The 16,212-nt window shown below is 45.3% G+C and overlaps 1 protein-coding gene across 1 annotated transcript in view; it reads left to right on the top strand.

Moving 5' to 3' along the window:
• Positions 1-16,212, top strand: part of ANGPT1 (angiopoietin 1) — a 349,933-nt gene that overhangs the window by 112,596 nt on the left and 221,125 nt on the right. The window lies entirely within an intron of this gene.

Genomic DNA, 16,212 nt, shown 5'->3' with positions numbered 1-16,212 from the left:
GAACACGTGGATCCAAATTTTCGGTAAAGTAGGATGAAAAGTGGGGTAAGAGGCACGGCACCTGTTCCTGCTCAGAGTACAGGGACAGGGGTGGGCACGGGCTGCCACTATAACAGTTTTAACAGATCATTGTAATTTGTATACAGTCCTGATGGTGATGATTATTCATTTTGATATCTAACTTAACTGGACAGGGCAAAAGATAATGCATGAATATGTTAGTGGGTCTATTGAATTCTAAAGTGGTACCATTTGTAGAGAGATGCAAAAATGCATAAGCCAGAAATACACATAATGCTCAGTATAGCATCAGTTTATCAGGGGTGTACGTATACGGCAGAAGTAGCAGCGAGAGGTCCCTTTGTCTCATGACCAAGCACCAGTGTTATAAATGGCATTTGGGAGGTGGGTGGGAGGCTGTTAGAGATGTTACATTGAGGAACTTCATGATACATCTCTGGTTATCATGTAATCAGCATACTACCAAGTAACAGGGCGGACGCCATGTGGAATTACAGCATAGACAAAATTTGCAATTTATCTATGTTACCTTTCTACACAGACCGTGATTCTGTGATGCTGGTGCTTTGAAGTCAAGAAGAAAATGAACACAACAGTGTAACTTGATTATATCAGATTGGATATGTGGGACTCTTGATGGGTTGTTGCTTCTTTATCACCTCCAGGTCATTGAGATTATGTGGCAATGGAGAACCCATGAAAATAGCACAAAGGTTTTAATAAGTTCTGCTAGAAAAGTCTTTGAAATAGGTGTTGAATTTACAACAGAAGACGTTTGACGCTATGGAAGCCTTCAAGCTAGGTTTGGTCTACAGGAAGGTTTATGAGTTTCACACCTCAGTAGCAACTTGCATTCTTTTTCTTGGAGGATATATACTTATTGAAACGTTTTTCCTCCACTAATGTTTACAACCTATGTATAGGATCTGTGTTAAATGTATCCACCACCACTGGTGGGGTTCAACAATTGGAGTGGACTGCTGTGGTTGAGGAGTTGTGTTGAGCATGCATGGTGTTGCTGATCAGTACTCTGTGGGAGATACAGTATAACCAATGTATATGGCAAATTAATAATTTAGTACCAATAAAACTAAATACTAAATCTTTTTTACTTCATATGAGGTATAGTCAGCTTTAATAAAGGGCATCTGTCAGCAGAAGTAACCCTATTAAACCAGCAATAACACCTGGTATGGCTGATCCCGCTGATTTAAAAGATACCTTACTTCCCCCCAATATGTTGCTGCAATTTAGGAGAAATATGTATTTTAAACAATATGCATATTAGGACTTAAAGAGGTTGTCTCAACTCATCAAGTTATATTTATTATGTGCATGACATTGATATAAGTAACTTACTAATGTAGATGAATTAGCAGAAATGGCTCTGGTCTCCACTATCTTACTTCTTCGTCCTCTTTATACACTGCTCATCTCCAGGGGTTACAGCCACCGCTGCTGCAGTGCAGCAGCGGTGGCCGCGATTGTGCACAGCTAGAAAAAAAGCCAGCCTTTCTGGTGACCAGGAATTGATGGAGTGGGCGTGCATGGGGCCGCGCGCATGCGCAGCAGCTCCCATTCCCGTCCACCTCTCTGTCATTCTCTCCTGTAAGATACAAATCGCTGCAACCACTTACCATAGGTCGTCACGATCTGTACAGGGTCTGCTCCGCTGAGACTGCAAGTGTTTCAGATAGTCTAGCAGCCTCACAAGCGTGCACGTGTAGTCAAGGGGCGGGATTATATTATCCCAGCGCCTCATCCCTGCTCCATCAATCACAGCAGAGGTACTGCCCCCACCACTACAGCTCAGGAAGTGCCCTAGGAGTCGTGCACTGAGGATTGAAATAAGGAGGTGAGAGAACCCCTTTAAGTGCCCTGAGGTCTGAGCCATTGGACTGGATGGGTCTTTTTGTCCTGATGCATAATCCCTTTCAAGCCCTGAATGCTATTTGCTACATTCTCCTGGGAAACTATCATTAAGATTAAAAGTAATATCATAACCATTAACATAAAAGGAAGGTATTTCATAAAAATGCATTGTATACAAATTCACTTCTTCAAAGTCGTGACTTGGAGAGGTTTATTAAGCATAGACAGTTTAAAGGGATTTTCCAGGGAGTACCTTCAATTTTACGTAGCCCCCTTGCATGTTTGATCTAATGGAAAAAAAATACTTAGGGTGGGTTTGCATTAGCGTTATGCAATTCTGTTATACTGTAGGTTCCGTTTATAACGGAATGGCCAGACGGAATGCAAAACAGAAGCCTTTAAGAGGCATTATGTTTTGCTCCATCCTAATAGAAGTCTATGGCAAGCATAATGGATCCGTCTGGTTTCCGTTATGCAGGATGGAAAAAAAAAGTCCTGTCGACAGGACTTTGTTTCCGTCCTGCATAACAGAAACCAGACGGATCCGTTATGCTTGCCATAGACTTCTATTAGGATGGAGCAAAACGCAATGCCTCTTACAGGCTTCTGTTTTGCATTCCGTCTGGCCATTCCGTTATATTCCGTTATAAATGGAACCTATAACGGAATGGTATAACGCTAATGTGAACCCACCCTTACCTGATCCCCACGGGCCCAATATTGTACCCTGTGTGCATTCGGTAATCTTCCGGACCCACGCCTGCTTACTTCCAGCCGAGCAGTGGACATGGTATTCAGATTGGGTTCAGCAGGGATGCGTCTCCAAAAGGCACATGACCCAGCAGTGACAAGCTGTTTGGGGACATGACACAGCTGAGCTAAAAATCCTGGAAACAGGGACTTTTATATCAACGTCAAACTATTTCCCTTCCTCTGCCTTCACCCGGTTCAGTTATATTTTTGTCATGTGTCTGCCAAATATGTGCATGAATTTCCTTCTATTTCAATATCTGGTGTAAAAATGTCAGATAAAGTTGAGTAGAAAAACACATATTTTGTATGCATTTCAAATCACCTTCACCGAATATCCCCAAAAGTGCAGTTTGGCGTGCTTGACAACCACTCCTGTTGGGGGGAATCAAAGTTTAGAAGAAACCTAGAGTTCTCTCCTCCACAGAACACAACTGGCAAAGTGTCAACGTCTAATGAGACATGGGCCAAACATGATTTCAATAACAAAGAAAGGTCACTGTCAGCAGAATGTAAAATTTATCATTGTGATCTGCGTGACCACATGTTTGGAGTCAACTATCGAGGCTGAGTGTGGTGTAAAAGAAACCGCAAGGCAATTTTATATACACTCCTCAACAATGAAATAACAACACCTAGAAGGGAAAGGCATGGAATTATGAAAAACCCAAGATCGATAGACATAATAATCATATGCAAATGATAAAAAACAAAAATGAAATATTCAAGACATCTCAATTTATTTATTATCGAGTATTAGGGCCACGAGCAGAAATACACGCACTTATACACCTTGGCTTGCTATCACTGAGGTTATTAATGGTTGTCTGAGGAATGTTCTACCACACTGAATGCACTTGGCAACTCAAATCATCAAGATCTGCTGCTGTTATCTCCCTCTGCCATTACTCACTTATGACGTCCTAGGTGTGAGATGTGAGGAAACCACACCATAAAGGAACATGGAAAAAGTAAAATATATTGTGAACACACCCTTAGAAAATTTCCTCCAAAAATGTAAATGTAAAAGGTTCATCAGCTTCCTAATAAATTGCTATCTAATGTGCGTGTCAGATAAGGAAAATAAAGTTGTGAGTCATACCGGGAATAAGGAACTGATATGACAATCTCTGTACAACATTGTGGAATATGTTGGTGCTATAGAAGCAACAGAAATAAATACATAATGATACAAGCAATGTTCCTGGTGGAGTTTCCAATCGATTCAGATACCTCAGACATTTATTCTATGTTAGGACCAATTTCATGAAAGGTCTACCAACAAGCTTAGGCCGGACACCTCGTCTTTCCCTTCCAGTAGTATAAGTCTATGCATTGATTCATCTCTACATGTGCACCATAACAAATGTAGGGATTCAGCCTTTGTGCTCCTAAGGGGTTGGAAACTGGCATGCAAGCAAGCAAAGGGTCTTCCTGGTTTAAGGTTTAAGGTTTAAGGTTTAAGGTTTCAGGTCGGGGGTCGGGGGTCGGGGGGGGGGACATTACCAGACAGGGAGCTCCATTTTTAGTCTTGCTAAGGCTTGCTGGTAACATGTAACTCAGGGGACACATCACTCTTGTGGCCAGTCATTGGCTGCAGCAGAACTGGTGACCCCTAATTCCCACTGTTGACAATCAGGGAACCGGAGGGCAGTGAATCAAAGGAATCAAAACTGAGCGCTGGAGACCAGGTAGGTATGTTTCTCTCCACAGGTCTGACAGGAAAGGGGGGAAGGGTAGTTGACAATTGTTTCAAAGCTGGACGTCACAAGGCAAAAAAGTCACAAATTTGAACTCAAGCTACATGGACTGGAATCCATCTATGCCTAGTGCTGGCCTCTGCTGTACTTTATCTAGAAGATGAAGGCACATGTAGATGATGTGTATAAAGCACCTTTAAACATCCCAAGTTTCCAAAATTTACTTTGACAACTAAAAAAGCTGAATAAAGACCCGAGCTTAGCTTGTCAGCCAGTGTGTTAGTGAATATACTATAAATTGACGACTGCGAGTCAGAATGTCTCAAGATTGAAATAAACCTTTTTTATAGACCCCGTGTTTGGCCCTAATATAGAATTCATATTGGAAAGGTTTGGGAATTTTTTGGTCATAAATAAACCAGGCTGATATTTCTATTATTAACATACTGAAGTGTGAAATACCTGTACATTGAGAACAGCTGTAATGCTGGACGGGAGCTTCTCCTAAGAACTGTCTGCATTTATTAGGGCATGATACAGAAAGTACGGGCACAAGTAGGAAAATGTACTAATCCTGCCTAATAGTTAGACAGTGAGCTTAGACTAGACAGTCTAAAAATGTGCAAGATTTCTCACACTGGCTGATGCTGGATGATAACTCTGGTGCATATTTAGACTGTCTACTTTTAGTTTAGACCACCTTTTAATTCTGGTATAATTCTAGCGTAGTGTCGCAACTGGCACTTTTTCACATCATTTTCAATCTGCCCCATCCCCTTTTTCAGTATTTTTTTTAATGGTAATTGTTGACCCTGCCCTGACCTCGGAACTGTTTCATGGATTCCTATAAACTCTGCCTGCCCTGACCTTGGCCTGTTACTGACTATGAATTAGCCTGACCCCTCGGTTCGTTCCACTGGTGTCTCTGATCCCTGTCGGTTAGCTGTCAACCACACCAGGATTACTCCAGGAGGTTGCGGCCTGTTGGCTCCCCTGCAGCAAATCCCAGATCCCTGTATAGGGGTTAAAGGGTGAAAACCAGGGGACTGCCAGGATAACTTTCTTAGACATAGATCAAAGTTAAATCTGTTGGCTGACACAGTGGTTCCACACCCACTGATGGTTGCAAGAACATAAACCAGAATGCACTAAACTGCTAAATTGTGACTAGTCATTATGGATTGTGGCCAAAATACACCCGTCCTTAAAGGGATTGCTTCATCATGACAATTTTTTTTTAAATTGAAGTGGCCTGCAGCTCAGCTCCCATTCACTTGAATAGCAGGATCAGCTACAGTATCCGAGAATGGCCGCCACACAGTGGCACACTATTTACTTCCAGAACTTGCAACTAACACTAATAGCTGATGGGTTGGGGGTCTCAGGTGTCCAAACTAACCCATCTGATATTGATTACCTCTCCTATGGATCATCACTAGTGTTGAGCGAATCGAACCCGACGAAGTGGAATTCTATCTGGATTTCAGGTGAAACTCGATTTGCCGCGAAGCCGAATTTCCTTGTGCTTTGTTGTAGCGAATCAATTTTACCTGAAATAGTGTAAAAAACAAATCATACTTATGTACCTCCTCCATATGCTCGTGACTCGCTGGCTGTCATCTTGATTGAAAATCTGGCGTGATGACGTCATCTTGGGCCGCGCAAGATTTTGCGCCAGATATTCAATCAAGATGGCAGTGGTCGGCCTGTGGCGCGCAAATGGAGGAGGTAAGTATGATTAAATTTATTGTTCTGTTAATTTTACACAGTGTTTTTACTATTAGATGTCGGGATCCTGTATGATTGCGGAATCTGAGGGGTACAATGACGGCCAGTGGTGCAATCGCAGCTCCCTGTCATAGCACCCACTACTTACAAAATTTTTGTAAAAATTCAGCGAAGCAACCGAATCTAATTTTGAATACTTTGCTCATCTCTAATCATCACTGTATTGGTGACGTAAATCCTGGGCAGCTAGAGCAGGAGCAATGCAGAACCTTGCTTTTTAAGGCTTTTATTAAAGTTGGGTCACTAATGGTAACCATCTTCAACAATGAGATGTGAAGAGGCACTCACAGTCCTCCGCTAGACCCCGGTGTATGGGAATCGACCACAAATCAGCCTCCTTGTTCCAAGACACTATCGGTGGTGCTCAGCTCTAATAGAGTATGATGATACAGGTACGACCATGTAGAGAAATGAAGAAGGGCGGCACTCACCAGTGTACAAACTTTGATTGTTGCTTTATTCAATAAGCTGCAAAAGGCGGCATCGGGCAGGACGCCAAAAGCTTCACACAGGTAAGACAGCAACGGCCGTTTCGCGCTTGACGCGCTTCGTCAGGCTGCTACGTCAGAGCGCAGGTGCGCTCCAGCTTCTTAAGCCGTGGAATCGATGCGTTACCTGGGTGACCAGTCACGCTGCCACGACGCTCCCCGAAGAAATTGAAAAAGATAAGGTATACAGAAACAACAGCACATACAGAAACAGCTTTGCAGAAACATAAAAAAAATTCATCCGCCGCTTGGGTGCGGAGAATCCACCTCGCCTCCCGCTGTAGGAGAAGCCGATGTTTCTGTATGTGCTGCTCTCTGACGTAGCAGCCTGACGAAGTGCGTCAAGCGCGAAACGACCGTCGCTGTCTTACCTGTGTGAAGCTTTTGGCGTCCTGCCCGATGCTGCCTTTTGCAACTTATTGAATAAAGCAACAATCAAAGTTTGTACACTGGTGACTGCCGCCCTTCTTCATTTCTCTACATGGTCGTACTAATATTAACCATGTTTTATCGAAAATAGAGATCTAGCATGCATCATATAAAGACCAACAGTTGCCATCATGTAGAAATGTCACAATTATGTATGTTTACCCAAAATGCATGCATTTTTCTATTATTCTTACTATTAAAGTTTAATTAATGATGTATTAAGAAATAAAAATAATTAACCAATTTCGAAACAAATGGATTATTACATAATAATATATAAAATAATTTGCATCAGTTCTCCCAGTATTGTGTTTATTTAGCTTGCCGCCATCTCCATACATCTAATTTCCTTTCCCGTTGAATGTTTATAATGAAGTCACGTGACGTCGTCCTTTTCAGCACCGTGATCAGAAAAGCTAATTACAATAAATGACTATTTGGAAGTAAAGTGAGACTTTCACATCATCTATAAGTATTTAAAGGAATGCGGCCTCTGGATACGGAGTCGGCAAAGCTTTGATGATTCATTTTGGGGGGAAAGATTGACATGGGAAGTTTGCTCATTTAATGGCTGCTTGATTCTTTGCACCTAAGCACTTTACATGTCAGCGATGTGGAATAATATAACATTATTTGCGTTGTTCGAGGTTCTGCCCTGATAGTTAGATTCCTGTGGTGACCGAGTGAAGTTTCTCAGGCACTGGGCACATTTATTAATCAGAAGTCACACACTGCAATTCTTTGTCTGGGCTCACAACAAGCTGGACTGCATCAGCAATGTTCCAGCAGCCATGCTTCTGTTATATAATGTTACGTAGATTATGCTATAGAAAAGAATTCAGATTTTGAGACAATAATAGGCTTTTCTGTGTGTATTTTGAAGATTTTTTTTATAGTGACAATGTGGTGTCATGCTATGGAGCTGTAGACGCTCTGGGGGAGATCACACCAATGTTTTACACTCTGGTCTTATTCTATCCTCTACTCGTGTCAGATGCTCTAGAAATATTACGAGTCGTACATCTGTCAATTTTGTCACATCTGTGCAGCCGTGCACCAGAACCCAAATCTTTGCCAGCAAGGGTGGTAGTAGTTCCGATGCTCACGGTGGCTTTGTCCCTCTCCCTTGCTCCCAGGCAGTTACAGTGAAGAGGAGGCAGCAGGGTGATGGGTGTGGTTTTTCCTCGAGGCCTGTCCAGGTGGAAGTCTCCTTCCCAGTGGAAAGTGTGGTGCCTTTGCTGTCAGAGTGAAGTTTAAAGGGGTTTTCCGAAATTTTACTACTGATGACCTATCCTCAGGATAGGTCATCAGTATCTGATCAGTGGGGATACAACACTTGGGACCCCCTGCCGATCAGCTGTTTGAGAAGGCACTGGTGCTCCAATGGGCACAGTAGCCTTTTCGCTGCTTTTTGTGGTCCGAGTGATAACTAGTGTTGAGCGAGCATGCTCGGCCGAACACAAATTTTACTTCGCACATTGCGGTGTTCAGCCGAATACCGCGTGTGCTCGAGCGTGATGCTCGAGTCTTCTCCCCGCATGTTTGTTGGCTGCAGTGAAAGTACTGCCATACACTGTAATGCTGTAGCCATGTTGGCTACTGGCATTACAGTGATTGGCTGGCCGGAACGCATCATTGGGTGCTATATAGCACCCGATGAATCGTGTTCGGCTCAGTATTAGTCAGGGAGAGCTGGAGAGCAGAAGGGAGAGATAGTGTAGGGAGTGAAATAGCAATATTTTAGTTTTTATACTTGTTATAGACCCAAAAGTCCTTTTAAGGACTATTGTTGTGTGTGGCAGCAATATATAACAGTACAGATTGAAAAAAGACGAATATTCTAAATAACGAATATATTCGCTATATTGCTATAACTTTGTTTTTTAGAATATTCGTCATATTCGTCATATTCTAAAACACTAAGTGTCACGGCGGCTATATGTGGGCAACAATAGTAATACACAGTACAGAGCTACTGACTGGACCCAGAACTAGGGAGGATAACGGGTGACCCCTGTCCGACCCTCAACGCTCTCCCTATTCTGCTAAAGCACATGCCCGGATCCAAATGGCGGAAAGAGGCATGCCCACGTGCCTAAGACTAATGACCACTGTAACCCCTACAATAGTGGAAGGGGCACGGCCACCAGTGCCCTACTCAGTATATGGAGGGAACCGTGGCCACCTCAGATCCAGTCAGAAAATAAACAGGAACACAACAATGTCTGCACACTTAGCTGACGGTGTTGCAGCCGCAGAGAAGATGGATCCAAGGACAGGCTGGCAATATCCGGAGTGCTAGCTGCAGCAGAACACAGGTCCAGTGAACTGATAGCTACAAGTGAAGAAACTAAAGCCAGAGCTACAACTGAAGTGAGAACTATAATCCACATCCTATCATAGGAGGAGGGGTGATATAAAGAGAGGAAAATCAAACACATGAAGGACAGCTGTGGTGAAAGAAACCAAAAGTAAACAGAGTAGTGAGAACTCCTCCCAGCTCTAGTAGTGACATCATCACAGGGGTGGAGAAACAGAGCTGTGAGAACGTCCCAAAGCTCTGGTAGTGACAGTACCCCCCCCTCTACGGGTGGACTCCGGACACCCAGGACCCACCTTCTCAGGATGAGCCCTATGAAATGCCCTGATGAGGCGAGTGGCTTTAATGTCCGACACCGGAACCCACATCCTCTCCTCAGGACCATACCCCTTCCAATGAACGAGGTACTGAAGAAAACCGCGGACCATGCGAGAGTCCACAATTCTGGAAACCTCAAACTCCAGATTGCCATCAACCAAAATCGGAGGAGGAGGCAAAGAGGAGGGTACCGTGGGCTGGACATATGGTTTTAAGAGAGATCTGTGAAATACATTATGTATCTTCCAAACCCGTGGAAGATCAAGACGGAAGGCAACAGGATTGATGACTGACAAGATTTTATAAGGCCCAATAAACTTGGGACCCAATTTCCAGGAGGGAACCTTTAACTTAATGTTTCTAGTAGACAACCACACCAGATCACCCACATTCAGGTCCGGACCAGGCACACGTCTCTTATCAGCCACACGCTTATACCTCTCACTCATCTTTTTAAGATTACCCTGAATCTTTTGCCAAATGGTAGACAAAGACGAGGAAAATCTCTCCTCCTCAGGTAAACCAGAAAGAGCCCCTCCCGAGAATGTCCCAAACTGTGGATGGAACCCATATGCACCAAAGAATGGTGACTTATCAGAAGATTCCTGACGACGGTTGTTCAGAGCAAACTCAGCAAGAGGGAGAAATGAACACCAATCCTCCTGGTTCTCTGAAACAAAACAGCGCAAATATGTCTCCAGATTCTGATTGAGGCGCTCAGTCTGACCATTCGACTGCGGATGAAAAGCAGAAGAGAAGGACAGCCGAACCCCCAGGCGAGAACAGAAAGCCTTCCAGAACCTGGACACAAACTGCGTGCCTCTATCGGAAACAATATCAGAGGGAATGCCGTGCAATTTAACAATATGGTCGACAAAAGCTTGCGCCAACGTTTTAGCATTAGGTAAACCAGGGAAAGGTACGAAATGAGCCATCTTGCTAAAACGGTCCACCACCACCAGGATCACCGACTTCCCCGAGGAACGAGGAAGATCCGTGATAAAGTCCATGGACAGGTGTGTCCAAGGACGGGAAGGAATGGGTAACGGGAGAAGGGAACCTGAAGGCCGTGAACGAGGGACCTTAGCGCGAGCGCACGTCTCACAAGCAGCCACAAAACCCTCCACCGACTTACGAAGAGCCGGCCACCAAAATCTCCGAGCAATGAGATCCACCGTGGCTCTACTCCCGGGGTGACCAGCAAGAACCGTATCATGATGCTCCTTAAAGAGTTTGTGACGTAGCTCAGGAGGCACGAACAACTTCCCAGAAGGACAACGGGCAGGTGTCTCAGTCTGGGCAGCCTGGACCTCGGCCTCCAAATCGGAATATAGAGCAGAAACAACTACCCCCTCCGCCAAAATGGGACCCGGGTCCTCAGAGTTTCCTCCTCCCGGAAAACAGCGAGAGAGAGCATCAGCCTTCACATTTTTTATCCCAGGTCGGAATGTAACAACAAAATTGAATCTGGAGAAGAACAGAGACCATCTGGCCTGTCTCGGATTCATACGCCTGGCCGACTCCAAGTATGCCAGATTCTTATGGTCGGTAAAAACGGTGATAGGGTGCCTGGCCCCCTCCAACCAATGGCGCCATTCCTCGAAAGCCAACTTGATGGCCAACAACTCCCTATCGCCCACATCATAGTTTCTCTCTGCCGGGGAGAGTTTTTTAGAGAAAAAGGCACAGGGTCGCCACTTGGCAGGGGAAGGGCCCTGGGACAAAACCGCACCCACACCCACCTCGGAAGCATCCACCTCAACAATAAAAGGTAAGGAAACATCGGGATGCACCAAGACGGGAGCAGACGCAAAATTCTCTTTAATCTTAGAAAAGGCTGCAAGCGCCTCCTCCGACCAAGAGGAAAAATCCGCCCCCTTTTTTGTCATGTCAGTGAGGGGTTTGACAACAGAGGAATAATTCAAAATGAACTTTCTGTAATAGTTCGCAAAACCCAGAAAGCGCATCAATGCCTTCTGATTCTCAGGAAGCTCCCACTCAAGTACAGCACGGACCTTCTCGGGATCCATGCGAAAACCAGAAGCAGAGAGGAGAAAACCCAGAAATTGAATCTCCGATACCATAAAAAGACATTTCTCCAGCTTGGCGTACAATTTATTTTCCCGCAGAATCTGCAGAACCTGAAAAAGATGATCCTGATGGGTCTGAACATCAGGGGAAAAAATCAAAATATCATCAAGATACACCAATACAAATTTCCCCATTAAATGATAGAAAATACTATTAACAAAATGCTGAAAGACGGCCGGAGCATTCATCAGGCCGAAAGGCATAACGAGATTCTCGAAATGCCCGTCAGGGGTATTAAAGGCCGTTTTCCATTCATCCCCCTCTCTGACCCTGACCAGGTTGTACGCGCCTCTCAAATCCAATTTGGAAAACACCTTGGCCCCAACAATTTGATTGAAGAGGTCCGGGATCAGAGGAAGGGGATAGGGATCGCGAATCGTGATACGGTTCAGCTCCCTAAAATCTAGGCAAGGTCTCAGAGAGCCATCTTTCTTTTTAACAAAAAAAAAACCCGCGGCCACAGGTGACTTTGAGGGACGAATATGCCCCTTTTCGAGACTCTCGGAGATGTAAGTTCGCATAGCGATTCTTTCCGGTTGTGAGAGATTGTAGAGGCGTGCTTTTGGCAGCTTGGCGCCAGGAATGAGGATAATGGGACAGTCAAACTCCCGGTGAGGAGGTAGCTCCTGAACACCGCTCTCGGAAAACACGTCCGAGAAATCAGAGAGAAATGATGGCACCGTTTTAGTAGACACCTCTGCAAAAGTCGCTGTGAGACAATTCTCTCTACAAAAGTCACTCCACTCATTTATTTGCCTTCCTTGCCAATCAATAGTGGGGTTATGTCTAGTGAGCCAGGGTAACCCCAAAACTAGAGGAGACGGCAATCCGTTAAGGACAAAACAAGATATATCCTCCACATGAGTGTCACCTACAGCTAGCCGGATATTGTGAACAATGCCTTTCAGAGATCTCTGTGAGAGTGGAGCAGAGTCAATAGCAAAAACAGGTATATCTTTATCTAATGTGCAAACCTGAAAACCATGCATGGCTACAAATTGAGTGTCAATAAGATTGACGGCCGCTCCACTATCGACAAAAATCTCACAAGAAATGACTTTGCTCTCTAGCGCCACCCTGGCAGACAGGAGAAAACGGGAACTGCAGGTCAGAGGAAAAGCATCAAATCCTACATCAACTTTGCCCAAAGTAGCAGATGAAGCAGAACTTGATGATTTACCTTTTGAGATTTTTCTCTTATTATCGCTCTTAGTACGGTTCAAGAATCTCCTAGATGGACAAACATTTGCCAAATGACCTATGCCCCCACAACAAAAACAGACCATACTCTGAGGACTAAATCCTCTTTTATCAGGGGCAAGTCGAGCTAGCTGCATGGGCTCCTCCTCAGAGGGGAGCGAGACAGGATGAGGCCCCTGCACACTGAATGAGTCCGCACCACTTCCCCTAGACTGACAATGGCTGGACAGAGAGGTCTCGTTTCTTTCTCTTAGACGCCTGTCAAGGCGTACCGCCAATGACATGGCAGACTCTAAGGACGTTGGTCTCTCATGGAAAGCAAACGCATCTTTTAATCTCTCCGAGAGACCATGACAGAACTGACTCCGGAGTGCAGCATCATTCCAACCCGAATCAGCTGCCCATCTCCGAAATTCAGAACAATAAAGCTCCGCAGACCGTTTGTTCTGGCATAAAACACGTAGGTTAGATTCGGCCAGAGCAACACGATCCGGGTCATCATAAATCTGCCCCAGGGCCACAAAAAATCCCTCCACGGATCGAAGGGAGGGATCCCCTGATGGCAGCGAAAAAGCCCAAGTCTGAGCATTACCCCTGAGCAGGGAGATGACAATCCTCACCCTCTGCTCTTGATTACCAGAAGAGTGAGGACACAAGCAAAAATGGAGTTTGCATGCCTCTCTGAAACGAACAAAATTCTCACTGCCCCCGGAGAACGTCTCCGGAAGTGAGACCTTTGGCTCGCAACAGACTCCATGAGCCGGAGCAGGGCCCAATGCTTGAAGCTGAGTCATAGATTGACGGAGATCCGCTACTTCCAAAGAAAGACCCTGCATGCGGTCAACCAGGCCAGAAAGCGGATCCATGTCAAAAAAGGACAGTTTTGGTGGATTATAATGTCACGGCTGTATGTGGGCAACAATAGTAATACACAGTACAGAGCTACTGACTGGACCCAGAACTAGGGAGGATAACGGGTGACCCCTGTCCGACCCTCAACGCTCTCCCTATTCTGCTAAAGCACATGCCCGGATCCAAATGGCGGAAAGAGGCATGCCCACGTGCCTAAGACTAATGACCACTGTAACCCCTACAATAGTGGAAGGGGCACGGCCACCAGTGCCCTACTCAGTATATGGAGGGAACCGTGGCCACCTCAGATCCAGTCAGAAAATAAACAGGAACACAACAATGTCTGCACACTTAGCTGACGGTGTTGCAGCCGCAGAGAAGATGGATCCAAGGACAGGCTGGCAATATCCGGAGTGCTAGCTGCAGCAGAACACAGGTCCAGTGAACTGATAGCTACAAGTGAAGAAACTAAAGCCAGAGCTACAACTGAAGTGAGAACTATAATCCACATCCTATCATAGGAGGAGGGGTGATATAAAGAGAGGAAAATCAAACACATGAAGGACAGCTGTGGTGAAAGAAACCAAAAGTAAACAGAGTAGTGAGAACTCCTCCCAGCTCTAGTAGTGACATCATCACAGGGGTGGAGAAACAGAGCTGTGAGAACGTCCCAAAGCTCTGGTAGTGACACTAAGTTATAGCAATATAGCGAATATTCGTGAAATACACATATAGACTGCAATTTAGCTAATATAGCGCTATAGTATTTTTTTTTTTATAGTGTAAAGTTTTTCTAAATCTGGACTTCAGATGAGACAAAAAAATTTGACTATAAAAAAAAAAAGATTATAGCACTATATTAGCAAAATTGCTGTCTATATGTGTATCGAGGGGGCCCAAGTAAATTCTTGCCCAGGGTCCAGTCAATATTAAAGAAGGCCCTGATATCAGTGACATTAATTCAGTGTAATTTTTTATTAGCTGCTAGTGACAGCGAAATTACTTGCGCTATACCTCTGTACTTTATTTGTGCCTACACTTACAAAACCTGCGCTACTGTACGTGTGACATACTTGCAAGCATATATACTATTTAATATGCGCAAGGCGAGCAGTAAGCGACGGGGAAGTGGCCGTGCTGCTGATGGTGCACGCAGAGGCCTTGGCCCTGGGTGCAGAAAAACTGTGCCTGCTGCCAGAGCACAAGAAACACACTCATCCACGATACCTAGCTTCATGTCCCAGTTTGCAGTGCGGCTCAGGACACCACTCTCGAAGTCAGACCAGTGCGACCAGGTGGTTAGTTGGATTGCAACAGATAATGCTTCCAATCGGTAAAGCACCACCCTGTCTTCCACAAAGTCCAGTCTCAGTAGCCACGAGTCTGGTCAACAGATTCCTCACCCTGATACTCCTTCCACCCACCATGGAGAGTCTAGGCAAACAAGTGATCCCACATTCGGATATTCTGAGGAGTTCTTTTCATCGCCATTCCTTAATTTGGGCCTGCGCCAAGCCCGCTTGAAGAGGGACATGAGGAGATCTTGTGCCCTGATTACCAAACTCTGGAGTATCCACAGTAAGAAGAAGATGACGGTGGGGAACGGCAATTAGTGTTTCACGAGCTGGATGATGATGATGAGACACAGTTGCCAATAAGTCAACCGCAATTAGTGTCTCAAGAGGTTCATGATAAGGATGAGACACAGTTGTCAATAACTGACGTTGTTAGGTCAACAAGTCAGGAGGATGACCAGAGTGAGGAAATTGAAGAGGAGGTGCTGGACGAGGAAGTCACTGACCCAACCTGGGAAGGTGGCAAGCCGAGCAAGGACAGCAGTACAGAAGGGGAGGAATCCGCAGCACCGCAACAGGCTGGAAGAGGCAGTGGGGTGGCAAAAGGGAGAAGGCGGGCCACACCAAACAGGCCCGCAACTATTCCCCGGAGCACCCCCTTGCGGCAGTTTCCCTTCCCAAGGGGTAGGTGTTCCACAGACTGGTGCTTTTTTAAGGAAAGTGCGGACGATAAAATAATTGTTATTTGCAACCTGTGCTGTACCAAAATGAGCAGGGGCGTGAATGCTAGCAACCTCACCACCACCAGCATGATCCGCCACATGGCATCAAAGCACCCTAATAGGTGGGCCGAACGCCTGGGTCCACAACCAGTGTCTGCGGGTCACACCACTGCCTCCTCTTCCCCTGTGTTACGTGCTGGCCAATCCCCTGTCCAAGACGCAGGCCTGGATGCCTCCCACCCTGCACCTGGACCTTTGCAAGCACCATCAGCTAGCACATCCACTTCTGTGTTCCAGCGTAGCTTACAGATGTCTATACCCCAGGCCTTTGAATGAAAGCGCAAATACCCAGCCACCCACCCACAG

This window comes from Bufo bufo, chromosome 5 (assembly GCF_905171765.1).
Source record: "Bufo bufo chromosome 5, aBufBuf1.1, whole genome shotgun sequence".
Classification (NCBI taxonomy): domain Eukaryota; kingdom Metazoa; phylum Chordata; class Amphibia; order Anura; family Bufonidae; genus Bufo; species Bufo bufo.
This window is presented reverse-complemented; position numbering and strand designations above follow the sequence as displayed.